Source organism: Lissotriton helveticus, chromosome 1_1 (genome assembly GCF_964261635.1).
Source record: "Lissotriton helveticus chromosome 1_1, aLisHel1.1, whole genome shotgun sequence".
Classification (NCBI taxonomy): Eukaryota; Metazoa; Chordata; class Amphibia; order Caudata; family Salamandridae; genus Lissotriton; species Lissotriton helveticus.
The window spans coordinates 1,790,072,663-1,790,100,399 of NC_136057.1; the positions used below are offsets into that span (position 1 = coordinate 1,790,072,663).

The following is a 27,737-nucleotide window of genomic DNA, read 5'->3' on the forward strand; positions in this document are numbered from 1 at the left end:
TAGGCTTTGCACATTGCACTATTTAGGGGCCTTTCCTAAACAGGCCGGATGGTGCCATAACCTTCCATCCTGTCCCTGTGACAACCTGTCCCAACAAAGCACCCTGCACTTTACCCTTTTTTGTGCACTTTACAATGTCCCAAGAGCTCGGTTTCTTATACCACTCTTAAAAGACATCAGACCATGTAACTTTCAGGAGGGTTTTAACTTTTTGTTATCTTTGTCTACTGATGTAACTTGCATGGCTGTTTTAAATTTTATCAGGAAGGCACTATCAATAAGGAAACGATACGAAATGTAATCAAATTCAGGCATCTCCTTTTAGGAATTTTTTTTTAAACCGGTCTGAATTTTTAATATATGTGAGTTATATGGTTTTATTGGACTTTCATGTATATAAACCTTCCCTGTGTGATTCATGTATGTTATACTTTTATGGTTAATTTTAACCGAATAAAGTTATTCTTGACTTGGCATCAGTGTCACATTAGCTCTTCGTCCTATAGCAAAGTAACGAATGATTAGACAACCTAGAACATGCGACTTAGGACCATCTCAGGAATGGCGGGAAGTGAGAACACTCCTTTGTTATACTGTCATACCGGTCCACAACAGGAGTAAAGAAGAGACACAGTAAGGTTAAAATATTTATTTTAACAACGTGATCTCCTGTGCAGTATTTTAGTCAACATAAGCAGACATACGATTAAGAATAATATGGTCAGCATGGTTACAATTCCATAAAAAGAGGAGTCATGTTACAATGATAGTGAAAACAGGTCCTATAGCGCCTAGTATTAAGGACGCCAGAATCCTACTTGACTCACAGCTGCCAAACTGTTGTGTCTAGAGAGCGTTAAATGGACATGTCGAAAAACAGCTAACCTGTTTTGATAACCTTGACGGCTCAGCACTCACTGTTCAGACTAGGGGCACGATGTAAGTCTAGAGATGCCGAAAACAAACCTTTTCTCATGTATGGACCTTCGTGAAGGCTAACGAACAAAAACAGCGATGCGGTGTTGTGTGCAAAAGCAGCAAAAGTTAAAATGGCGTTTAAACTCCTAATAAGCCCTGCTAACATAACATGCGCGCAAATCAGGCCTCAGGCCATACTACACTACTTGTTTTCAGTAGAAATATATAATTTTAGAGGAAATGTACTTGATAAAAAGTACCTTAACACATATCTAGATCTTCAGGACTGTTCTGTCAGAAATCATTCCAAGTTTTCCAGTGCCAGAGGGCTCTCTACATCTCCAGTACAGTCCCCAGCAATATTCCTACTTCCAACAGGTACATCGTTTAAGTTCTTTTGTAGAGTACCCTTATAATCCATACACAACAAATAAGATAGGTGGAATCTCTTCCTACAGTCCTCAATTTCGCTTTTAAGGTGAAGTTTTTGACCAAATCATTTATAAATGTTTTCCTTGCAGGCAGAGGTGACTGCGAGGTATCTATTCAGGTAAATATAAGACTTTCCCAATATTATCTTGATATGTTAACCATGGTGTTGGACCTGACAGTCATCAGCTATCGTTCCCTGAACATTTTTGCTTTTTCCGCCTGGGTTTTGCTGATTTTCTTATGTGGCCTCCAGGCACTTTCCCGCTGTAAATGCAGTGTGAAAGTGCGTCCGCCCTTCCTACCCAGGTTGGAAAGTGATGCGGATTCAGTATTCGTAAACATGTGGCGATCTGTCATAGTAAACCAGTGTGTGCGCACTAGCAATCATTGTGATTAAACTCATCAACAGCTTGCCATTGTAGGCTGCTGTATGTGCGCAACCGCGATGCCCCTGACTGCGTGTGCCGCCTCCCATCACAGGTTAGTGTGTGCGCTGTGGCACACATATTAGTTAAAGTTGTGTCCAGTCTACTGTGAAGACTCGGATGTGCACACTTGCCCCATTTGTGCTGGGGAACTACGTGTTTAACCTGCCATCGCAGGTCTATATGCACAATTTGGCACATGCGCCCAGGAAGTGAAGAATACTTATAAGTGTTTGCACTACCTATGAGGCCTGCTCTTCCTATAGGTTAACATGGGGAAGTGGTTGCCATAACTTTGGGCTGCAATAGTGAACTGCAGTGGAGCAGCCTCATAATGTTGTCTATCAATGGATTTGCCATGTCAAACCCTTTCCAATGAAAGAGAGTTTCGAAATAGCTCACTTAGAAGTGCCACCTATAGAATATGGAAATTTCTATGCTCCAAGAGTCTTGTGGACTGTGTGCCTGGCTCAAGGGGACACCAAGGGTCGGGGGAGCACATCTGTGCATTCCCATAGCTACAGCCATAAACCATGGGCATCCTATGAGAACAGCACTCCTCTGCCGTTTGAGGGCTGCATGGGCTAGATTGGCTATAGAGGTTGTGATACTTAGCCTCTAGAGGCTGGATCATGGCCCCACTAAATATTAAGATCTGCATTCCATGGCCCCATAACAGAAAGGTCTACAATTTAGGGGAGACATCTGTGGTTCAAAGGGAAAGTCCCTAACTTCAAAGACACCCGACAGTATAACTACGGGTGCCATCCTTCAGCAAAGGCTGAGATACGCTTGTGGGGACATGGGACCAGAGAACCCGAACTGCATGGTGCACATTTCCAGAGGACTCTGTTGTGCACATGGAGGTTAACTGTCTGAATAGAGGCTGGCCTGGGCCGAGGACCTGCTGAAGTGTGGCGCCCTGGAGTGTGCTCTCTTAAGGGCCCGACATAAGGACTCCTCTTCTTCTGGAGATCTCGGGGACATCAAAGATCTACTGTGAGGGACCTACACCATCTACCTGTGACATCTGAAGAGTTGTGCCCTATCAAGTCCCCACATCAGCTACTCAATCCCAACTGGTAGCCTGGTGTGAGCCCGGAACTAAGACTTGTGTCTGGAGACCCGATCGTCTAGTGTGGAGACCCAGAGACTTGGCCCGCATCTAAGGCGTGTGGTTCCCGTACTGCGGGGACCCTGGCACTCAATGCGTCTAGTGGTGGTGAGCGGATTCACTGGTTGCAGGACCCAGCGTGGCCCATTTCATTGATCATGCCGCATCTCTCTCGTGCGACATGCCGACTGCATGCTCACTGTGTGCGCTGTCCGATTCACAAGGTGCGACCCTTGGGTGCCAGCATGTACCCATAGTAGCGCCTCATTGTACCTCATGTGGCTCTGCTGAACTTGCACCTGTGTGTGTGTGTGTGTGTGTGTGTGTGTGTGACGGGACTGGTCTGGGGCAATCTGTATCATCGTGCACCGAACGATGTGCCTCATTTCCATGGCTGTAAGGAATTGCAACTCTTGTGTGTGACCGGAATTGCCTGGCGCAACCCAATTAACGTGCATTGGCCATTGTGCCTAATTTCCAGGCAGGTGTGGAATTTGCAACTCATCGTATTTGAAATCTGAAGTGGCTGGTGTGACTCATACCAACGTTCACTGGGCGCAGTGCCCGGATTGCCTGGGCCGGATCATACCAATTAGGGTGACTCATCACACCGAGAGGCTCTCTGTGTTACTCACCATTCATCAGTTGTTTCCTTGTTGACCAGTGTACCAACTGCCCTCTCCACACCTGGCTCCACCCGAAGACATCTTGGCGCCAGGTAGTAGCAAAGACAGATTGACTGGGTGAAAGAAACATTTCCGAGACAGTTTGGATGCGCTTTAAGAGATTGCGTGACTCCTTTGCGTTTTGAGACCTGTGGGGAACTTCCAGGGTGGCTGCTATCTTCCCCTTGTTTACGTCTACCTCCTAAATAAAACTGGTACATATTCCCACCTGCTTCCTGAGGATCCAGACTGTGTGACTTCGGCTGCGTGCAGCCCGGTGTCCGGAAGGCGGGGTTAGTTATCTTCCATCCTGTGGTATGGGACAATCGGGATGAACTAAAGGGTGGAGGGGGACTTGGGCCACGGAGTCTGCAGAGTGTGAACCATTGACCTGTTGGGGAACAGTGGCACTGCATTAGGGTGCTGAGTACGTAGGTGTGTAAGAGTGTGCTGTACGAATTGGATGTACCTGCCGCACCACGTGGTGGTGCAGAGTGAGTGTGTGTGAGTGGGAGTGATCGTATGCGGATCGCCAGTGATTCACAACTCTGGCCGGCGGTGCCGCTTTACACGTTGGTTGCTTGGCAAAAGCGCAATACATTTTGACGTTTGGTTCTACTGCATGGTTCCAGCCGTGGTGCCGCTAAGTTGGGGGAAGGGTTAGAATTGGAATTGTCCAGAGTGTGCACAATATTGATATCATAATGAAACAGGTGGTCCTAATACTGCTAGTAATATTTCTGAATGTGTTTTATACCCAAAAGTATATGATGTTCATGATATAAGAATTGAATGTGTGTGCTGAGTACAAACTGTTTTACGTACATCCTGTGTGAATTCTCTTCTGTGAGGTTCAGTGTATTTATCACAAGTGGCTACTGTGCCTTTGCTTTACACATTGCTTCTGTAGTAAGTCTGACTGCTCAGAGCCAAGCCACCCAAGGGTGAGCACAGGCTATACAGCGAGTGTAAACACCTGCCCATGACAGTAACTGTCATTCTGCCTGGCTATGGGTATCCCTTCAGCCAACCAAACTCTTTGGGTCTGAAAATTACATTTTATCCGATGCCTAAATGAACTATCAGGTGCTGTCCTTACACCCAACTAATATTTCATAATTTTCACATTAAATTAATATTCAAAAGCCTCAGCTCCAGTCTTAGCACCCTATTTACTTTGCCTTTGGAAGACTGAGCCAACTTTTCTAGATGTTCATCTCTGTAGATTGTAGTCGAATTATATTACCTCCACAAAGATTTTCAACCATCGAGTGGTAGATTTATGATATTTAGGTTGTAGGTCTCCCTAAACGCTTCTACTGACTTATGATCCAAGACTGTGTCCTGTCCAGCTTCAAAGTTAGGATTTTCTTTAAAAAGGATACCCAAGTATCTATATTTGTCTGCATTGTCCAATCTCTCCACATTAAGCCACCACTTCAGATTATTTTTCCTTTTCCAGGACTTGGAAAATAACATTCTGCATCGTAGGATTCCCGTCGATAATATAATGTAGAATATTTCCGCCTATGCGCGGGAACCCCGGAAAACACGCACACACCCATGCAAAAGCATGTGCACACACACACACACACGTCAATCTTTGGTTGTAGGTACACACCTCATTGGTAATAATACGGTGGCCCTCCTCCAGCATTTAGACAGTAAAGCCCTGACAGCATTTTTCTAACAGGGGAAATAAATCCCTTTTTGAAAATTTCTAAGACCACATTGTAGCACCTAAGTGAAGATTTGTATTGCAGTATCCTAAACAACTTTTTAACTTTCCCTCTGTGATAGTGAAACATGCAGGGAAAAATTGTCTAACAGATCATAGAGTGAAACAGTTAAAAAAGTTCACTGTATCTTTAAGAAACTAGTAGCTTCAACATAGATTGGTTGATTTCTTTTAAAATCTTACTCTTCAATCAGTAATCAAAACTCCAGTCGACTGTAACCGCACCAAAATCTTTGTTGCACTTTAAGTCAGATCATCTCCTTTTCATCACAATCTTCAAGGGCTAGCCAAAGATGCATACATTTTACAAAGCATGTATAGCAAAGTTATCATCTATAGTATAGTTATTTGGAGCAGTCTGTGACCACTTTTTGAAAATAGGGACCCTTTCAGGACTCTATAATTTTATTACAATGGACTACCTCCACCACCAGAGCAGTTAGGACTCACACATTCATAATTCTGGATCCAGTTTTAACCACTTCGACGCTAATGACAAAGCCAGCTCGTCATGGGCGTTACCTGCCCTGCGCTCATGACGAGCTGGCTTTGTCACAAACAAGCCATTTACTACTTTTTCAGCGCACAGCAGGTAAACGCGGTAGCGCTGAAGCAGTTAATATGTCTGCTGACGGACCATCTGGGCCTTGAGCATGAGAGCTCTGTAGATTCCTTATAATTCTCTTCCAGGGGATCCTCATCAATAGTCATAATCATTAGAATATTCCCGCCAATGCGCGGGACCCCGGAAACACTATATTATATGTGCCCCACATATATATAACCATATATATATATATATATATATATATATATATATATATATATATATATATATATATATATATATATATAAATATATATATATATATATATAAGCAATAGCAGCCTACTAAACACCAGAGCTGAATCATGCTGTAAAGAATTTCCACCATACATGAAAAAACATGCATTGGAAACATGAGAAACAACAATAAAGTTTGTTTTAGAACTGTTTTAATGCTCAGAAAACAGTAGAAATTCTTATAAAACACTGAAAGCATAGGAAGCTCCCAGGCTGCATTGCAAATTCCCAGTATAAAAAGACTGAAAAGCTAACCTGCAGCTGTATGCAATAAACTGACACCGTGCCTTTAAGGCACCCATGACCCCCAGCTTCCCATCATGCCTCAGGGGTGACTGTTAGGTCAGTTGTTCTTTCCGGCTCCTTCAGGAAGGATCCTGGCAACACAGATCCACTCATTTCTGGTTTTTCTGACAGATATTTTCTTCACTTTTCACAGTTTTTTGACTTACTTTGACATTTTACATCTTTTCAAGTAAGAATCTGTCTTTTATTGACAGTTTGGTGGGTATTTTCTGCTTTGAAATGTCTTCCCTTTTTGACAACTGCCCTTCTTGTGGCAACAAGAAGGCCAAGACAGACAGCCATGAAGTCTGTATTCTTTGTCTGCCTGAAAATCATGACCCAAAAGCCTGTCCTCAATGCAAAACCCTGTCAGGAAGAACTCTGAAGGACAGGGAGAGGATTCGCATCCATGGCGTAGCCCAAAGGTCATCCAGAGGAAGGTCTCCGGTAAGGAAGGGCTCCAAGAGGGCTAGAACACCTTCAAAGGATAAGTCTTCACACCCTTCAGCTTCAGCGTCGGGCTCGGCGCTGATGAGAGAACTACCGGTGGGTCATTCAACTAAAAAAACGACCTTCGACGGCGGGCTCGGCCGTCGAGAAGAAGGGATTCAGGTACGTCGCCGTCTAGAATTCCAGACCCTCCGCCATCTTCAACTCGGCGACGATCGGCGTCGAGGACCAAGACCCCTCTGCCGTCGTCAACCCGGTGACGATCGGCGTCGAGGACCAAAACCACTCTGCCGTCGTCAACCCGGCGACGATCGGCGTCGAGAACCATCACACCTCCGCCGTCGTCAACCAGGCGACGATCGGCGTCGAGAAGTGTGACCCCCCGCCGTCGTCAACCGGGCGACGATCGGCGTCGAGGACCAGAGACCCTCCGTAGTCGTCACGACGTTTGGCGTCGAGGAGAGGCTCACCTCTGTCGTCGCAGAGAGCCCAGAATCCTCCGCCGTCGACAACCAGATGTCGATCGGCGTCGAGGAGGAGATCTCCGTCGACGTCTCATAGGCGTTTGGCGTCAAGGGTGACCAATACCCCTTCGTCGTCGTCGTGTAGACACTCGACGTCGAGATTGGCTGCTCCGCCGTCGCCCCAGCGGCGTTCGGCATCAAGGGCTCCGTCGTCGGCTTCACATCGCCGCTCGACGTCGAGACATCACCGATCCTCGCACCGCTCGCCGTCGAGACATTCGACTTCAGGACCGACGTCAAGGCACCAAGAGCGGGCTGGGTCGACGTCGAGGAACTCCGCTTCAGGGAGATCCAGAGGGGAATCGGTGATTCTGGTGATGGAATCAGCCTCCCGCCACTCATCCTTGCATTCGTCTGGGCAAGCCGCCTCAAAGTCTAGAAGCCCTGCCCGCAAGTCACCTTTGCGAGACCCTTCTTCTGCAGATGTGAGGTTGTCCCCTAGATGGAATCTGCCATTGGATCATTGGCAGGATTCAGGGGCTAAGAGGCGGATGCAAGAATACGCCAGTCCTACACACAGATCTCCGCTTCAGAGACTAGTTGAAGAAGTGGACAGACGCAGTCCTCCCAGGCACAGGGTTCAAGCTGAAAGATCACCTGTGAGGAGACCTGCTAGATCTCGTTCCCCCGGAAGGGAGGAACGTTCAGGAAGATCACGCGATAGGAGGCACAGTGCTCATCGCAGGAGTAGGAGGACACCATCTACTTCTTCTACCTCCTCTACCCAATCTTCCAAGAGGGATTATTCTCCCACACTTTCGGATAGCCCTATCTCTAGGGTCTCACCGGTTGATGACATCAACACTTTTCATGATGTCCTGCAAAGAGGAGCTCAAAAGCTCAACATTGAGCTATCTATTCCACAAGTCACTACGACAGTGATTTTTAAGACACTTCACCAGAAGTCTGCTTCATGAACCCTGTCAAAGACATATTCCTGGCTCTAGCGACCATTAAAGCGGTGCCGGCTCGCATAAAAAAAAAGTACAAGCCAGCTACCTCTGACCCGGTCTTTGTCATGACTGATCCTCCTGCAGATTCAGTGATCGTAGCAGCAGCACGAAAAACACACTGCTACCTCCTCAGTCCCGCAAGATAAGGACAGCAGATCACAGGACTTGTGGGGTCGCAAGGTCTGTAACTCTGCCGCTTCTACACTGAAGGTCTCCAGTGCAGCTGCACTGTTGGGTAGATATGATAGAGTCTTATGGGATTCCATGGAGCGTTTCAGGTCCAAACTGCCGAAAGAAGACCAGAAGGACTTTGAAGAGACAATGACAGAAGGCTGTCTGGTAGCGAACCAGATGATTAGCACGGCTGCGGACGGCGCAGCCCTTGCGGCGCATTCATATGCCCATGGAATTTGCACCAGAAGGTCGTCTTGGTTGCGCCTGACAGGCCTCAAGCCCGATGCACAACAACGCATCTTAAATCTTCCTTTTTCTGGTTCCTCTCTCTTCGGTGAACACACTGACGAAGAGATGAGTAGATGAAAGCCGAGCAAGAAACAGTCAAAGCAGTCGGTTTGGAAAAGAAAAAGGAGTTCAAGCGCCGTTTTAAGACCAACAAGGGCAGAGGGGCTCAACAGAAGGTTCAAACCCCTCAGTGGTCCCAAAACAAGAATCAGGGCAAGACCCAGTTTTGAGGGGGAAAATCCAACCGAGGTAGAGGAGTTCATCAACAACAATCCTCTACATCAACGAGAGGAGGGAAGTCATGAGCAGTGGCTTCCTCTGGCGCCGTTGCCCACTCCAGTGGGAGGAAGTGCTTCACAACATCTGGCAGAGTGGTGCAGCATCACAAAAGATCGTTGGGTGCTGAATATACTGCGCAATGGATACACGCTTTGTTTCCGTGCGCCCCCAGAAAACATTCCTCCAAAGAAATCTCGTCCTCACCAGTTAGATCTGCTACGGTAAGAGGTAAAGGTTCTTCTTCAAAAACAAGCTACAGAAGAAGCATCTCCCTCGCAAAGAGGAAAGGGAGTCTACTCCAGATATTTTCTTGTCCCCAAAAAGGATCAAGAGAACAAGTTCCGAACCCATTCTAGACCTTCGTCTGCTAAACAAGGTCATAGTCAAAGAGAAGTTCCGCATGTTGGCTCTTCACCAAATATGTCCACATCTGCAGAAGGGCGATTGGATGTGTTCGGTGGATCTGCAAGATGCATACTTTCATATTCCAATTGCACTGCATCATCGCAAGTTTCGGAGGTTTGTGGTCGGCAACAAACACTACCAGTGCAAGTTGCTACCCTTCGGGCTCAAATCGGCACCGCAAGTCTTCACCAAATGCATGACAGTGGTGGCAGCTTTTCTTCACAAAAAGGGGCTCTTCGTCTATCCGTACCTAGACGACTGGCTCTTAAAAGGTCCATCTCCTCTACAATTAGAGAGCGACTTTCGCCTTTGCCTGCAACAATTGCACAAGCTCGGCCTCCATGTCAACGTGGAAAAGTCAGTCCAACAGTCAACCTAGTCCATCCACTACCTAGGCTCCGTTCTGGACACAAGCTTGGGAAGAGCGTTTCCTTCGGAGGAGAGACTTTTTTCGATGCAACAGAAGTGCAGGATTCTGCTCGAGACCCGAAGTCCAACAGTCCGTCAGGTAGCCTCCTTGCTGGGTTCCATGGCATCTTGCATTTTTCTCATACCACACGCCAGGCTGAGGATGCGTCCTTTACAACAGTCTCTGGAGGACCAGTGGGACCAATCGACAGGGCGCTGGGAAGACCGGATCAGTCTTTCCCAGGCAGCGAAGGTTTCCATCAAGTGGTGGACTCGTCCTCAAAATCTGTTGGTGGGAGTTCCTTTTTATCAACCTCTCCCGACTCAGTCAATAGTGACGGACGCATCTCTTCAAGGCTGTGGGGCTCACATGGGGTGCCTTCAAATACAAGGTCGGTGGTCGGCTCAAGAACAGACCTACCACATCAACATCCTGGAGCTCCGAGCGGTGCATCTCGCTCTCAAAGCCTTTCTCCCTGCAATCAAAGCCGACTCCCAGGCGATCTGGCACTGGCTTCTTGCTCAGAACCGCTCGCTGGTAGCAGTGCACCTTCCAGGCGAACTAAACATCAAGGCAGACGCACTCGGCATGCACTTCAAGGATCAGCCAGACTGGGTGCTAAATGACGAGGTAGTGGCAGAACTTTTTCATTGTTGGGGTCGTCCAACTATAGACTTGTTTGCAGACGACGAAAACAGAAAATGCCACGCCTTCGCATCCAGATTCCACCGCCCAGGAACGCAGGGGAATGCTCTCTTGATGGATTGGTCAGGGATATTTGCCTACGCATTTTCTCCCTGTCTCTGATTCCGAAGGTGGTTTCCAAGCTCCTCAGATCGGACACGGAGATGATCCTAATAGCTCCGGACTGGCCACGGCAGTGGTGGTACCCGGATCTTCTTCATCTGTCTGTGTGTCCACACAGTCGTCTACCTTGCAGGCCGGACCTGTTGAGCAAGATGAGCGAGAGGATTCTACATCCCAACCTCCCCTCTCTGAACTTAACGGCATGGCTCCTGAAGTCCTGCAGTATGGACATCTGAATTTGCCTCCTGATTGTATGCGCATTTTAAAGGAAGCTAAGAGACCCTCCACAAGAGCGTAATATCAAGTGGAAGAGATTTTATATTTGGTGTAGGGGGCATCATCTTGACCCTGTTAAAGGACAGGAGGATGTTATCCTTCCATACCTTCTTTCCTTAGCAACATCTGGTTTGAAGTATGCTTCCATTAGAGTACACTTGTCAGCCATTGTGGCGTATAGAAAATCACCGAGCCAACAGTCTTTCTTCCAGATGCAAGTGGTCAAGGACTTCCTCCAGGGGTTAAAGAAAGTCTACCCCCCTGTTCGAAATCCTTCTCCTCTCTGGGAGTTGAACATTGTGTTATCCAAGTTGATGGGAGCTCCTTTTGAGCCCATCCACACAGCAACGTTACAACATTTATCTTGGAAGGCCGCTTTCCTAGTTGCTATCACATCAGCGCGCAGAGTAAGCGAAATCCAAGAGTTGTGTACAAAAGAGCCTTACACTGTTTTCCACCACAACAGAGTAGTGTTAAGGACACATCCATCTTTCTTACCAAAGGTTGTGTCTGATTTTCATATTAATCAGTCTATTTCTCTTCCATCCTTTTTTCCAAATCCTACGACCCCGGCTGAGCGGTCGCTGCATTCTTTGGATCTCAAAAGAGTGCTTAAATTTTATTTGGAAAACACTAAGAGTATTAGGAAGACGGATCAGCTTTTTGTCAATTATGGTTCCATGAGAACGGGTTTTCCAGCTGCCAAACGATCCATGTCCAGATGGATCGTCTCCTGTATCAAATTGGCTTATCAGCTAGCGGGCAAGCCCTTATTGTTGACACCTAAGGCACACTCTACTAGGGGGAAAGCGGCCACAGTAGCTTTCCTACATGATGTCCCTATGTCAGAGATTTGCAAGGCTGCAACCTGGAGATCAGTTCATACCTTTACAAGGCATTACTGTTTAGAATCTGATTCCAGGATCGATACTCAAGTAGGGCAGGCCTCTTTGAGGAATCTATTTGGGTAGCCTGCGGCCTGTTCGAGCTTAGTTTTGTCTAAGCTTATCAATGATATACTGTTTTTATTGATCCTTTGCCCGAAGGGAGATGAGGTGAGACTCGCTATTCTATTCTAATGCTTATGACTATTGATGAGGATCCCCTGGAAGAGAAGGATTAGTTACTTACCTGTAATCCTAGTTTTCTTCCAGGGGTATCCTCATCAAAGTCATAAGCAACCCTCCCGCCTCCCCGGGCAAAGGACTACTTTAACTTGAAGATTTTGTTAACCTGATTGTTTCATGGTTTTTGTTTACAGTCTCCGCAAAGAACAACTGACCTAACTGTCACCCCTGAGGCATGATGGGAAGCTGGGGGTCATGGGTGCCTTAAAGGCACGGTGTCAGTTTATTGCATACAGCTGCAGGTTAGCTTTTCAGTCTTTTTAGACTGGGAATTTGCAATGCAGCCTGGGAGCTTCCTATGCTTTCAGTGTTTTATAAGAATGTCTACTGTTTTCTGAGCATTAAAACAGTTCTAAAACAAACTTTGTTGTTGTTTCTCATGTTTCTAATGCATGTTTTTTCATGTATGGTGGACATTCTTTACACCATGATTCAGCTCTGGTGTTTAGTAGGCTGCTATTGCTTATTTATATATATATATATATATATATATATATATATATATATTTTTTTTTTTTTAAAAGCCGCGAAGGCGAAACGCGTCTGTCGATATGGAGGGGAGAGGGCACCTATGCACCAAATAAAGCATTTCTGCTTTTGAATATCACTCCGCGTGTGCCTCTTACATCTTTTTAGCAATTTGCCAACTGCTTGCTAAGTATTGCAATATATATATATATATATATATATATGTGTATATATATATATATGGTTATATATATGTGGGGCACATATAATATAGTGTTTCCGGGGTCCCGCGCATGGGCGGGAATATTCTAATGCTTATGACTTTGATGAGGATACCCCTGGAAGAGAACTAGGATTACAGGTAAGTAACTAATCCTTTTTCAGTCTCCTTAATAGATGGAATGAGGGTATCCTGAATGGCTCTTTCACTGTCCAGCTGCTGGCCATCCTGTGCCTCATCATCTTTATAATCTTTGGGTCCTTAAGGTCAAATGTATAGTTCACCCACAGGTCCTCATCCATGTGATGCTTGAAGGTTTCCTAATCCCACCTTAAGTTTTCTCAGTTAATAAACAGAAGATTTTGGATCTCCCTCCGCATAAGGCTAGGATTACCTCCGACCAAATACAATCCTTCTCTTTCCAGTTGATCATTCTGATCTCTTTTTAAACTGCCTCCTAAATTCTCTTATCAGGGAATTCTTGCTAGCAACATTGCATTTAAACGGATCCCTAATTTTCTTATTCGATATAACTTTTTGCTTTATCTTTCTGAACCCACGGGTTAACCATTGGCCTTTTCCACACGTTTCTGGGTTTGGATGCAAAGCGTCTAACATTACTTATTAGATTTTCATATATCACCAATATCTCACAATCAGAATATTCTTGATATGCTTTTAGGATCTTCTGAATCATTTGTTTAGTATGCGTTTTCAGCTTTCATGATGGAAATGTCCTACCATTATTCTGGCATTGGTTATGGGATGAATTTAATCAAGTGTTCATTTCATTGAGAGCACAACCTAAGGTTAGTAGAAGGGGTTTGTGGTCACACCCTGCCAAATCACCTATTACTAAATTGCCAACCAACAATCAGGTAATAATCCCCGTTATGATTATGGCATATGGAATCAAAGAAGAAGTCCTACCATTATCGAAGGTTTGTTTACCGGAGTGATCCCCCTTACATCTTACATTGATAGTCGTCATGTTTAGTCTAATCAATATGCTAGCCAGTTTTCTCTCTCTGAAGTCACCAGGATTATTTATAAAAAATGAGGAGGGATATGTAGGTCGTTTTCCTTTTCAGCTTGGAACTCTTCCCAGAGTGCAGGATTAAGAATCTTAGCATTAAAGTCACCAAATAAAACGATGGGAGCCAGGCGGAAGTTAATTTTAATCCTTTCCAGCAGGAAAAGCATTTGCTTTACTTGTTTATCTTGAGGCTTTATTGGCGAGAATTATGTATTAACAATGCTGAGATCTTTTAAACTATTAATTCGTTACTGGGTTTAGATGTTTACATTTATTATTTTGACTGTCAGTCAGAAAATCGATTGATTCATTAAAGATTCTCATGCTCCTACCGTGAATATTATAAGACCACCTGCTTGGTCTGCCATTTCTTCCCTCTACTGCATGTAGATTTTATGATAAAAAGTCGTTCAAGATGACATCTTTTGACTCCCATGTTTCCTGTGGGGTAACAGTTGTAAGATCCATACCTTTCAACTTTTCTCCTAAAAGACTTCAAATACCTTTTAAGGCCAGGAATTTTCCAGGACATAAAATAAATAAGACCCTCATCAGTATCTTCAGGGCACTCGTTTCATAACCAGATTCCTTGGATCAATAGCTGTTGCTATCCAGTTCCAGTTGAAGGATCCTGCGAGGACTGTGTCGTTAACATTCATTATCGTTTTTTGTTATAACAATTCGCGCCTCATGTCTGACAGTTAGCTTTCCATTATTCCTGGCTCCAGATATAATTGCTTTGTACTTGCCAGGTGACTGTACATTGCTTGGGTTCTCTTATCCTCCTTCTTTTATTTCCCCAGGGAATGATCATAACTTTTATAAAAGTCATAGCCGGAACATGTAAGATCATTAATACGGCTTATTACTTCACCTGCCACAGTTCTTGATTGAAAATGCACCTGGGCATTTGGCCCTGTAAAAAGGAGAATTATTTTGTTTCGAAAATGAGATCAACCTAATATCCTTTGATGTTACTTTTCAAGACTTGGCATAGTGCTAAAGATCTTCAAGATCCTTAATTTATTTGCGTAGGTTTTGTCCCCCATCTGAAAAGATATCCACCAACAGCAATAAACAGTCTGCTGCCTAATAAAAGTTCAGCTCCTTTGTTCTTTCCAAGTAAACTAATATACTGCCCTCTCATGGCTCTATCTTTTCATTACCCTGACTTACTACAACAGGCTCTTAAAGGCTTTTATTGCACTTTTTTATCTATTATTAGTCAGCAGGCTTGAGGCAGGCATCCCGTTGGCACCTGTCCTCTTATGTGGTTGACACAATATCTGAGGTTTCTTTACTCGCTGATGATAGATATTTGCAGATTTGCTCTATAGTCTAATTCAGCTTGCGGGTCATTAAGACTTGGAGTTTCCGAGTTGCTTTTGTTCCCCTTTTCCAATGTAGATAAGAGCCTAAAGGTTCTCCTGCCTTTTTCTTGTTATTCTCAGATTGTTCCTTTTCTTTGATTTTCTTAAAGGGTTCTTAGTCAATTACTTGGGTTGAAATTTTGAGAAACCATTCTTAGGTCCTTACTCCAGGTCTGTCGCTTTCAAAGACACATTTGTGGCTGCTGAAGCTCACCCCCCAGCCACTCCCCTGTAAGTCATAGTGCCTAGGTTAATTATAACATCATTTCGATTCGAGGAACTTCTGAGAAAAGATTCCTGCTGCAATCCTCCAAGATTGCCTGATTTTAGAGAAGAATGGAACTCTTTGGGTTCCCACAAAATACTTGTCTTTCTTCATCACAGCAGTCACTACAATCTTGTACTTAGTGACTATGTCAATACCTTTTTCCATTGAAGGCTGACAGCCACCATTCCACTCTATTAGATATTGCATTATTAAGAGGTTTGTTCCCTATTATGTTCAATGTCGTTCACGAGTTTGGCCAACAGGTGGACTATAGATTCCAAGCTTTTATTATTTAAGACTTTCCATTTCAAATTAGTTTGAACCTCATTCCACTGAGGCTGATTTATTTGTGATAAAAATGACCAATTATCTCGCCCTCCTTTTGAATTGGAGGACGGGTCAATCAAATATGAAAGAGAAAATCTTTGTGTGTATTTTGATTGTCATCTTTGATTGATGAGTTTTTATTGCTCTTGCTCTGAAGGCATCTTGAAGATCTTTTTATATCCCAGTGTTGACATTTTTTAGAAAGCATAGAGCATAAAGGCTTATCCTCTCGATTGTACGTGCCTGCATTCCCAACAGTGCTTGGCAAGATTGATTCATTGCCATATTATCCCCAATATGAATCATAAAGTCACTCGAGTTCAAAACTGTTATCTGTAATACTACTGACTTTCACTTAATGTTCTAAATTGGACTGCTTAGCCACTTCGCCAGGGCATTATGCGCCATTAAGGGAACTAATCCCGATCTCCCTTCCCATAGATGATTGCCAATAAAACCTCCATAATCAGTACCTTATTAGCAGCTCTATGTACCTGGCCTCTACACCCAGCACCCTTGTCTTGCTAAGGATCGCATCCAAAAGAGAATTCCGCGCTTTATCCACAACAATCTCGGGGCCCATGATACTGTTTCTTATGGTACTCTGACTCCTTGGATTCTCCTGGGATTCAAAACAGGTAATGGCCAGGTTTTCTTGGTCTGCCGTTGATGTTTACTCACCCCTTATAGTTCCTTAGAGGTGGCACTTTTTTTTTGTGACATCACCAGCTTTTAATGTAGTTGGTATATAGTCTCTAATCTTATTTTTGTCATTTTCGTGACACAGCCCTCATTTATCTGCTGTTTCCTCTTCACCACACCGGATTGCAAAAATCGTAATGGGCTGGGTTTATGTCACTCCCTGCAATTGATCACAAGAAATTTCCTGTCTTCCAAGTGCAGCATTTTGCCTGCCCCCTTGTATTTGTTGCGTGCACCTTCAAAGTGTGTTTAACCATATTACAGGTAAATACTAATTGGCAATTGGATTGAGTACCAGTGTTTATAGGCCAATCTGATTGAAGCTGATTTACTGTTTACAAGAGTCCACCTGGGCCTCCAACATTTTATGGGTGAGGGAACCATAGTGACTCCACTAGCCAGGAAAATTGACAAATAAAGAGGGCCTTCAGTACTCTCCGAGTCAATATGTAGATGGGTGCTGTTTCAGACCTCCTTTACTGAGACCTCCAGGCTATGGTCGATGGATCAGGCCACAGCTATGCAGAATAAACAGGCACACTTTTCACACAGGTCACACTGGCTCTAGATGTCTTAGTGCCAGCTCCCCCAGCAATAGTTCTCCTTTCCAGCTTGCCCGTAGTCTGCTACCCTCTGCTGCCTTTCTACTTGCTGCCCTCTGTTTGTGCGTCCTCTGCTCGTATCTTGGTGTTTTGCCTTTTCTGCTATTTTTCTGCCATCGGTTTTGCCTTTTTCTGCCCTCTGTTTTGCCTTTTCTGTTTGTATTTCTGCCCTCTGTTTTGCCTTTTCTGATCTGATTTGCATTTTCTGCTTGTTTTTCTGCCCTCTGTTTTTCTGCTACCGCTTATCTTTCTGCCCTCTGTTTTGCCTTTTCTGATCATTTTCTGCCCTCTGTTTTGCTCCTTTCTGCTTGTTTCTTCCCTCTTCCCGCTGTTTCCCTCCTCCCGCCACCCAGGGCCCTGCCCTCCCTCCAAAGTTCTACTTAATGGAGGCCGCAGCGTGACCCCATTGAACAGGTCCTCGTGCCAGCTCCCCCTGGGACAGTTCTCCTGTCCAGCTTGCCCGCAGTCTGCTAGCCTCTGCTGCCTGTCTCCCTGCTACCCTCTGTTTGTACCTCCTCTGCTCTTTTCTTGCTCTGGTTTCCCTTTCCTGCTTGTGTTTCTGCCCTCTGGTTTGCCTTTCTGCTCGTTTTTCTGACCTCTATTTTGCATTTTGTGCTAATTTTTCTGCCCTCTGTTTTGCCCTCTTCATCTCTGTTATGCCTCTTCTGCTCGTTTTTACCCCATTTCGCTTTTCTGCTAATTTTTCTGCCCTCTGTTTTGCCTTTTCGGTTTGTTTTTCTGCTCTCTTTTGCCCTCTACTGCTCTGTTTTGTTTTTCTGCTCTTTTTTTCTGCCCTCTGTTTTGCCTTTTCTGTTTGTCCTTATGCCCTCTGTTTTGCCCTCTTCCGCTCTGTTTTGCTTTTATGCTTTTTTTTCTGCCTCTGTTTTGCCTTTTTATACTTGATTTTCTGCCCTCCATTTTGCTCTTTCTTCTCGTTTTTCTGACCTCTGTTTTGCCTTTTCATTTTCTGCCCTCTGTTTTGCTCTGTTTTGTCTTTTCTGCTAATTGTTCTGCCCTCTGCTTTGCTTTTCTGCTAGTGTTTCTGCTCACTGTTTTGCCTTTTTCTGCTTGCTTCTTTCCTCTTCAAGCCGTTTCCTCAAGACCTGGCTTTTTGACAGAGACCTAGCACCCCAGCGCCCAGATACCCCCAGGAGTGAAAGTGCCGCACTCTACAAATGCTGATTGCTGATTCATTGAGATGTTAATGCCATACAAACACAATGTAGCCACAAGTGTCAAACCGCACTGAGAGCCGCCTTCCTTGGGAGGTTTATGCAGGCGCCAACCAGACCTGCTTCTGTCCTTGCCCGCACACAACACTCGAGCCAGCTTCCTGGCTCCAGATGTATGGGGGAGAAATTTAAGGCTTCGGATAAGTTCTCAGCTGGCCTCTGGCATCCTCCCAGAGGTTCGAGCACACCCTGTCTCCACACCACTTCAGCTTAGTTGGAATACTCATCACTGTAAACCATGGCCAGCAGTTCATCAGCTGTATTGTGAAGAGCCTGGGACCAGTCTTTCTGCCAAGAGACTGTCTAACAAAGGATCAAGGAGAAACAAGAATAGTACACGAAGCAACACAGGTCCCCAGAAACTGGGCTAACAGCCAGCACCAATATTTAACCCCAAGCCCAACTTGGCCTGCTCTATTCCTCTCCTCCACTCTCCCTCCCCCTTCCTCCGCGAATACAGCAGGCCCTCAGGAGGATGGAAATGGCGGGTAATGAATGGTAGATACAAGGTGTACAGCTAGCCGTAGCAGCAGAATATCCTCCATGATCTTAATCCATCTTACTTCTGTCTTTCCCTACTTACCTTACATACTGGTGTAACCTCCAGCCAATAGATCCTGCTGACCAGCAAACCAATCTAGCCAAGCCTGGTTGTAGTTGAAGTTGTGGGTTGAGGTGGTGGAAGTCCAACGGAAGGTTATTGGAAAGGATGGTCAGCTGGTGGAAAGATTCTCCAGGCACTATCCCGAATCTTGAACGCCATATGCGTGGCAAATATGTTGGTGCCAAAGGCCTCAAAGCTTCTAATCACACTATATACACTCAGTGGATCTGGCTGCTGAGTGTCCTCAGGCACCTGTGGTTGGCCGTGTTTCACTTCCTCCTCTAGGGTGAATGCAGGATCTGGACTGACAGGGAAGAGCTGAAAAGCTACGTCTACACACACCAAACCTATCGAAGATCATCCGCTTCCGCACTGCATGGGCTCAGAACTGGCTCATCTCACCCCTCTCTCTTACAACTCTCCTGCAGCTCCTTTTTCCCTCCAGCACACTCCAACAGCACTGGCAGCGGATGGCGGTATATCAGAACTGGAATCAGAAGACACTGGATGGCCTTTGGAATTGAAACAGCAATTGAACACAGTAAACAAGCAATAGAAGAAGAAGATACAGATTCTTGGAGGCAATATCCCTGATGCTAAGGCTGCGCTGGGAAGACTTGAAACCACAATAAAAGAGTTTAATACTAGTGAGACAAATCAAAAGATAAAGTACAAAACTTTTATCAACAGACAGATAACTACAACTTTCAGGGTCATTATAAGAGAAGAAACGTTCTTACTTTCTATGACTCCTTTCCTGGCACTGGCCTGAACTGGCTCCCCTAGAGAAACCCAGTGTTAGCTTTTTAGGTCTCGCCTATTAATCCTGCAAGGGTTAATAGACGAGAGTATTGAGGGCAAACCAAGGTCTGAAACCATTGCGGATTTCAGACAGTTCGTGTGGTGTAATGGTGCGGAACGCGCGTCCACATCAAACTCATCAGCCTCCCTCCCACAGGCAGCTCGGCCTCAGGCATTCACCCCAGCGCGTGCTCGGCCTCACTTCTCCTCCCCCTAATTACATCCCTGCTGTTTTTTCACTTCTTTCACGGCCGCAAGGCCGTGCTTCAAAGGGATCCGCTCCCCCGCCCCCTGCTTTAAATAAAAGCTTCTTTCGGCGCTTTTTTGTTCTGTTGCATCAGCTGTGAAGAACTACATCCAGCCAGAACCTTAAATTTCTACTATTTTCTTTGTGAGAGCATAGACGCACAGTGGGGTCAAACCCAACACCAGTCGTCTGGTAAATAGTACGAATGCCTTCCAAGAGCGGCTGTGTCCCTTTTAAGGCTAATAAAATAAGTTCCACAAAGATGGGTTAGCATTAACATTTTATTTCAAGTGCCACTATGAACAAGATTGCAGTAGTGTACAGAGCGCTATCAAAACAAGCTAGTATTATAATCAGTTCCGCTCCGTGATACTTCCTGGGTTGATGCCAGCAAAACGCTTCAGTGTTTTACACACACAAAGCTTAGGCTCGGCATTTCATCTGCCCGAGGTCTAGCAATCAAGTTTATTTTGGGTAAAAGCCCATAAAGCTTAAAACACAAATAAAATACAATAAAATGTATCGTTCAGAAGAAAGAAATTAAAACCGCTGCACAATAGACAATTACCATCCAGGTGCTCACCTTATAGGGTCTTGCTAATTCGGCGCACTCAACGGATCTCCTGAATTTTGTAAAATGGGAAAGTTTGTCTTAAGTGGGGACTAGTGTCTTAAACCCGAGTTGGGAACCAGGAGATCGGCTGTCCATACGCTGCTTTCCCACTAAGCCAGGAACATCGTGTGATGCTGGGCAAATCACTTAATCTCAATGTGCTTAAAACAGTTAAAAGGTATAAACCAGCGGTGTGTTTTGGTGTATAGCCCAGTTCATATCCTCCCCCCATTCACATCCTAGTTTCTGTAATCGGCGTTTACCTGGTCCTACACATCATTTCTGTGCTACATACTGCTCCTTGCGATCTTTAAGATGCCCCTGCTACATTATACACACATTTTTTTTTTAATTCATATAAATTCCACATTACATTTCTCAGGATAGTGTTTCAATTCGATGTTTACGTTTATTAATTGCTTCCAGGGTGAACAATCCAAAAGACCTCCTCTGCATTTCTCTCCTGAACTGTTCTTTAATAAGTAATCAGAGGTTTAAATAAATCTACAATTTATTAATAGATGCGCAATAAAGAAGTTGAGCATTTCACATTCAGTGCTAGCTATCGGACATTGATTCTGTGTAAATCACTGCTTTCTAACTGTAAGGCCCTCATATAGAAAAAAAACTAAAATCTACCCTTGTGAGGCAGTATTAAGTCTAGTGAACGCCCTCAGTCTGCCAAACAGGAGTGTTTACTTTGTAGCTAAGTTTGCGCTATAGCAATTTCTCTTCATTGCTTACACATACCACCATTCCAAATAATTACACTCTAACACACAATGCCACTCCATGTAATTCCAATACACTCAGTACCACATAATTACTATCCACATGTTTCCACTGCACCCCATGCCACATATTTCCAATACACAGTTCCACACCAGACAATTCCACCACACACAATTCCACAACTAACAACTAACAAGTCCAATCCAACCCACATAATTCCACTCCACACCACATACATGCACTCTATTCCAAACCAAAACACATAGGTAAAAGACATTTCCATTTAGAACACCAATAGCTCTAACTCTCACAAATGCGAGACCTATTGGTGGTGAGAGGTGTGGCGCCGCGGCCAGGGCGACTGACGCTGGAATCTGGGGATCAGGGTTCGATCCCCGGCTCCGGCGGCAGGTTAGCCCAGCACCATGTGACTCTGGGCAAAAGCTTGCTTAATCTTCCCGACGGCCCCCAGCGCCTAGAGACCCTTACGGGTGATTGTGCGCTTTACAAATGTGGATTATTATTATTATTATTACTATTGCATTGCAAATGCTTGTTTTAAAAGTGACTCAAGGAGCAAGATTCAGCAACACAGATTCCACCAGGAGACTGCCAGATCAGGAGAAAGTTTTACTCTTGGGGTACCACATAATAAATAACATGGAAATACCCTTCTTTAGTCTTTCTATGCACATTCTGTCCTTGTCTGAGATCTCTTTTTTGAGTGGAGGGCTCTCTATTTCTGCATCTGAAAACTCTGCTATCTTCAATCTCTAAATAGAATTATGTCAATACTTCTGTAAAATCAAATTATCTTTTTTTCCTAAATCTTGACACCAATCCTGCTTTGAATTTGACTTGCCTGCAGCCTCCATCTATATTTAATCACCCATCTTCCTCCATGCCACGAGATGTATTGGCATTTGAAAACCTAATTATGTCAAAGATTAACACTCTAGAAAACATTCATGAATTAGGGCCTCATTATGACCCTGGTGGTATGCAAACCGCTGACGCATTTTGGTGTTCCAACCACCCGCTGCCCTGGCTGTCCAACCACTGGATTACAAGCAGGGCAGGAAGACAGCCTTATGACCGCAGACAACACTTGTGCTCCTGCGGTGTTGGCATTAGAGATAGCAGTGGGTCATAGAGGTGGTGCTGCCAGTTCCTCCTCCATTAAGATTACAAACTGCCTTTCAACTGACCTTTACCTGGGGGGGATACTACCAAGCATGAGTCAGTGGAAAGGCAGCACTTCTCGTACAACACCATACGGCCGACAGGCTTGTATGGCGACGTGGGCATGTCCAGCAGTCTGGCAGGCATTGTATACTTGCACGCTGCAACACATACTGCCGAGAGTACTCTGCCTCAGTAAGACCGCCAGCCCCTTGGGAAAGTCGAAACACAGTACGTGGGGAGGCTGCCTGGTTCAGAGTGCTTGGTCCAGCCGCCGTGGTGGGATAGCGGTACCACTGCCTAACTCGTAATCAGATCCTAAGTTCCCTAAAATATCAGAAGGGATGAGCATATAGCCTTGAAAACACTTAAACAAAACAAAACTATACCCATCGAAGCAACAGACAAAGGGGATGCCATAGTAGTCCAAGACTCAGTACTGTTTATGGATGAAATTTCTCGTCAGCTGGTTAACACCAGCCATTACCAACATCTCGCTACTAATCCCTTGCCTGAGCTTAAGAGAAAGATTATTTCTAGTCACACTGGCAGCTGCGATGGGGGTTTCCTTGGTGAAAATTATTATCTGAAAGAGACTGTAGTTATAGATTCCTACCTTAGAATTATCCCCAGGCGTCAGACTGGATCCGGAATAATTTTTTTGTAGCAGTATCCCTGCGCGTCGGTAGGTGGCATTTGTCGAGTCCACGTTTGGCGTCGTGGTCGCCAGGATAACGTTGCGATGTCTACTTAGATGCAGCCCTGCACACTGACATCATTTCTTTCTTTTTCCTCACCAGCCAGCGCAGATCCGGAGAGAGTGTGCCCCCTAGTCACTTTTTCACTAACCCTTTTTTTACTTTTGTTGACATCTTTTTGAGACTTCGACTCCTGGTGCATGGGGGATGTCCAGCCACTGGCCCGGTTTCAAGCCCTGTGACTCCTGTCACAAGGTGATGTCAGTCACCGATCCGCAGATTGTGTTACTCTGGTGCCTGGAGCGCAACCACAACCTCCAACTGCCAGGCCCTGAACCTGAAGTCTTTGCCGGAGTGGTCCCGAAAGCTTTTGGAGGCCCGGCAGTCCACTCCGTGCCGTTCGAGGTTCCAGTCGAGGGGAAGGTTCGGGACTGGTCGCGGAGTCACCACCATTTGTCCTCGAAGTCTTCGCACTCCTCGGGTAAGTTAAAGCACAAGAAGAAGGCAAAGAAGCATTGCCACTTTTCACCTTCTCCCCGTCCGTCGGCCGACGCAACGCGGGACCTGGAGCATCGTCGCTCTCTGGCTCCTTCCTCGGAGCCCGCGGGGACGGCTCAGCGCTTCCCTCCTATTCCCGGAGACGGAGCGTCCCCTGCCCAGGTTCATGCATTTTACAAAGCACTGCACAGCATCTTTGGGCAGCCTGAATCTGCAGGTGTGCCTTCCGGCCCCACGGCCTCTGCTGGGGATCCAGGCCTGGATCCGGATCAACGGCGGTCGACCTCACGGTACCTTCCAGCCGCTGATTCCAGTGATGATGCCCCTGACGTCAGTTAAGCCCCCGAACGGCGTCGACCCCAGCCTCACCCCCGATTTGGACACAGCGCCAGACCGACTTTGACCTACATCAGTACTGGCACCCAAGGATACTTTTGTACTGCTGTTCATCCCTGGCATTCCCTAACGCCCTGAGTGGCAGCCAGAGGAGAGTGAGGAGGACTGGGAGGGGGTCTGTTGACCCTCTAGCAGACCAACTTGAGTAGCCGGACTGGCGAGAGGAGTTGGGTGATGCCAGTGGTCTGAATACCTCCCCAGACCTTGGTATGATTTCCCCCCTACCGTGACTATGGAGGAGGGAGCTTTCTACGCTGTGGTGTTACGCAGGGCAGCTGAGGCCTTGGGCCTCGAGCTTCCTACTTTGGCTGTCAGGACTAACCTCCTGACTGTTGTGCTTCAGTCGGCAGCAGCCTCTTTGGAGCCCCTGCTGCCTTTTAATGAGGCTCTCACTGACATCCTTCTGGGCACTTGGTCCAAGCCCAGCACAGGGGCTCCTGTGGACAGGATGATTGCCTGATGCCATTTGCCCGGCCCCGGGCGACCCACTTTTCCTCTCCCAACACCCTACGCCTGAGAGCTTGGTGGTCCAAGCCTCATCCTCAAAATGCGCATTCCCTACTGCTTCCCCAGATAGGGAATCCAAGAAGCTGGACCATCTTGGGAAAAAGATGTTTTCTTCCACCAGTTTAGGACTGCGGTCGGTGCTGCCACAGTGCTCGAGGAGGCCGGGCCATGCTCACCATCCGGTATGGGCTGGATACCGCTGACTCGCTGGGAAGGACAGTTTCCACATCGGTACCCCTGAGGTGCTACGCCTGGCTGAGAACGTCTGGTTTCTCTGGAGGTGTCTAATCCACACTTTTGGACATGCCCTTTGATGGCCGTAGCCTGTTTGGTGACAAGGCAGACAACGCACTTGAGCGCTTCAAAGATCCTAGGGCCACAGCCAGATCCCTGGGCCTCGCAGCAACTTCTCGCCTCATGCAGTCTGCGTTTTGCCCCTTTCGTGGCCTCACCACATTCCACCCAGAGCCGCAGGGCTGTGCAAGCTACCCAGCCTATGCGTGGCCGAGGGACATGGGACCCTGCGTCGCTGACGGTCCAGTCCACCAATGCCCCCCCTGAAGCAGCCTTCAAACTTTCCAATCCTTCCTAGTCCGACCTTTCAGGCCACCAGTTGCAAGTGGGCGGCAAGATCCGCCATCACCTCCCCCACTGGCACAACATCATGTCCGACAGGTGGGTTTTGCAGATAATCCGAAGGGGCTACTCCCTCCCCTTTGTATTTGATCATAATCTGACAGGATTTACATAATGAGCCAGTTCCTTTGTTTGTCACTCACATGTTTTTACTGTTATTATTGCACTGTATAATGACTGGAGTACCTCATACCTTTATATGATATAATATTTTTCATATTATATTTTGTGCGAATTCTCAAATTATTATTTTTTTTAAACATATTTTATTGAACCAAAGCAGCACAGTACATAATCAGACAGTGCATCACCCCCAACGGGATTGTGACAAGTAGAACACAGATCTGCAAGGAGACCTAGCCATGGAGTACATTTCCGTACCTTGCTCGTGGGGGCAACACAGCATGCATAAATCAAACACCCAGTTCAGTAGTACTGCGACTATACATCGCCTCCCAATTGAATTTTAGGAAACCTAAAAGGGAACAAGAACCAACAACCCCCCCCCACCACCCCTTCCCCCCCTGGCCCATTCAATTTATAAATGCACAGCAGAACATGTAATATAGACAACCTTATTGCTCTGTGTGCATCCGCTGTAGGAATCAAAATAGGTGGGATACAGTCCTGACCATGAAAGTGTCTTGTTCACAGTGCCCATCAAAGGCGCAGGGCTCTGCACTCCAGAGACCACTGCAATCGTAATGTAAAAAGCACAAGCGGGCAGTGAGTCGAACAGAGAAACAGATCCTGCCACCAAAGAACTGAGTCAAATGAGCCAGTTAACCTACCCCCCCGCCACCCCACCCCAGATTGCGCTACCAACCACCCAGCTCAAAGCATGGACAACCAATGAATCGCCTGTTGAAAGCTATACACACACTGAGGAGTACCCGCAACCGAGTCACCCCCCTGGCACCGCACCACTCAGGAGCATTCATGCCAAACAGGATCTATCTCCCCAGGCAGCCCCTCTCACATCAAGCACCAGAGGGATCATCCGACTCACCCGGGGGATCCAGCCACAGTCCTCTGTAATCAGCCCACCTCTTCTAAATTTTATAGTGCTTCCGCGGACAACCACAGGCAACGTAGATGGGTTGTTCGAGCCCCATGTTAAAATCCAGACATTCCTCCATGCAGAGAGCGGGGGCCCCCGATCATTCCTCCTGCCCCTGGCGATGTCCCGTTTTGCCAGGGTGAGACCCAGGAGCAGCAGATGCCGCTTATAGGCATTGCCACCGATCCCATCCATCACATGGAGAAGAGCCAACCGTGGGGTGCGCGGAAGCATCCACCCTAACACCTCTGACAATCATTGTTGTTGGGTTGTGCCAACAGAGATCACAGGCAAGAGTAAGCTATTGAGCACCCTGTATGAGGATTTCTTCTCTTCTGCTAGGCCGAAGAATCCCTAGTGATTCCGTCTCTCACTTCTGCTTTCTTCTTTCCCAGTATTCACATTCCTGACTTCACACCTCCATTCGACAACTCTGATCCTCCACTGTCTACAGCCACTGTTGAAAGAGGTACTAATTTGAAAGAGAAGGGAGGGTGGGACTGGGAGCCGTTATTTAAGCAGGTCCTGCACACAGGGCTCCTAGAGAACTGTTGTCATGGTTGTGCCCGAGTTCATGCCGCAGTAAAGGAGGAGGCGGAGCTGGAACCTCTGCTTGTATAAAACGCGGCGCGTCAAACAAACAGACCTTCGCGTTCTAGTTGTTGCCTCGCGTCGTCACTTCCGGTTCTTTCCTTCTCTTCCGGGTCCCGAGTTCCAGCGTTGAAGAGTTGCGCTTGGTTACCCCAGTATTGGAACTTTCATAGATTCCCATGCTTTGTATCATTCCCCGTCGTCGTAATGGGAGCCTCGGTAATAAAAACATATCATAACCATAGGTACAAAAGAGAAAATCAGGCCTAGGCCACATCTCATTTTGTAGCATATCAACCTCTTTGTGTAAAAGAGCCCAAACTTTATGCAACAACCAATCAGAACAGCCTCACCCCATAGAACCTTCCTGAGAGAGCCTCAGAGCCTCAGATTTTTCTACCGCTTGTTGTGCTAGGGAGTCTCCACTGAGCTCTGCTCAGTTTCTTTCTTTACTACCTGATTCTTCTACAATTTTACTTCAAACTACAATGTCTGACAAGGAGAAGAAGGCTTTGTTCAGGGCCTGTGCTACCTGTGCCAAGAAGAGCCTTTTTGTGGAGGACAAGCATGATGACTGTATCTATCGCCTGTATCCAGACCACAAGGCCACTGATTGCAAGATTGGTAGAACTTTTGGTAGAACTTTTTCTACAAAAACATTGAGAGACAGGGAGGGCCGATTATTGACTTGGCTACAGAAAATGAAGTCACGGAAGGAGGTGCTGTCTTCGGATGAGGAGGACTCTTCATCGGCTAAATCCAGAAAGAGGGGTAGGTCTCCTCCCTCTACTTCTTCTGGGGCCCCTGTCCAAGCCCATCATAAGATCTCTGATA

At 46.2% G+C, this 27,737-nt stretch overlaps 1 protein-coding gene across 1 annotated transcript in view; it reads left to right on the forward strand.

The window, feature by feature from the left end:
- The window catches only part of NAGA (alpha-N-acetylgalactosaminidase), a 738,125-nt gene that overhangs the window by 359,480 nt on the left and 350,908 nt on the right, over positions 1 to 27,737 (forward strand). The gene's annotated exons all lie outside the window — the stretch shown is intronic.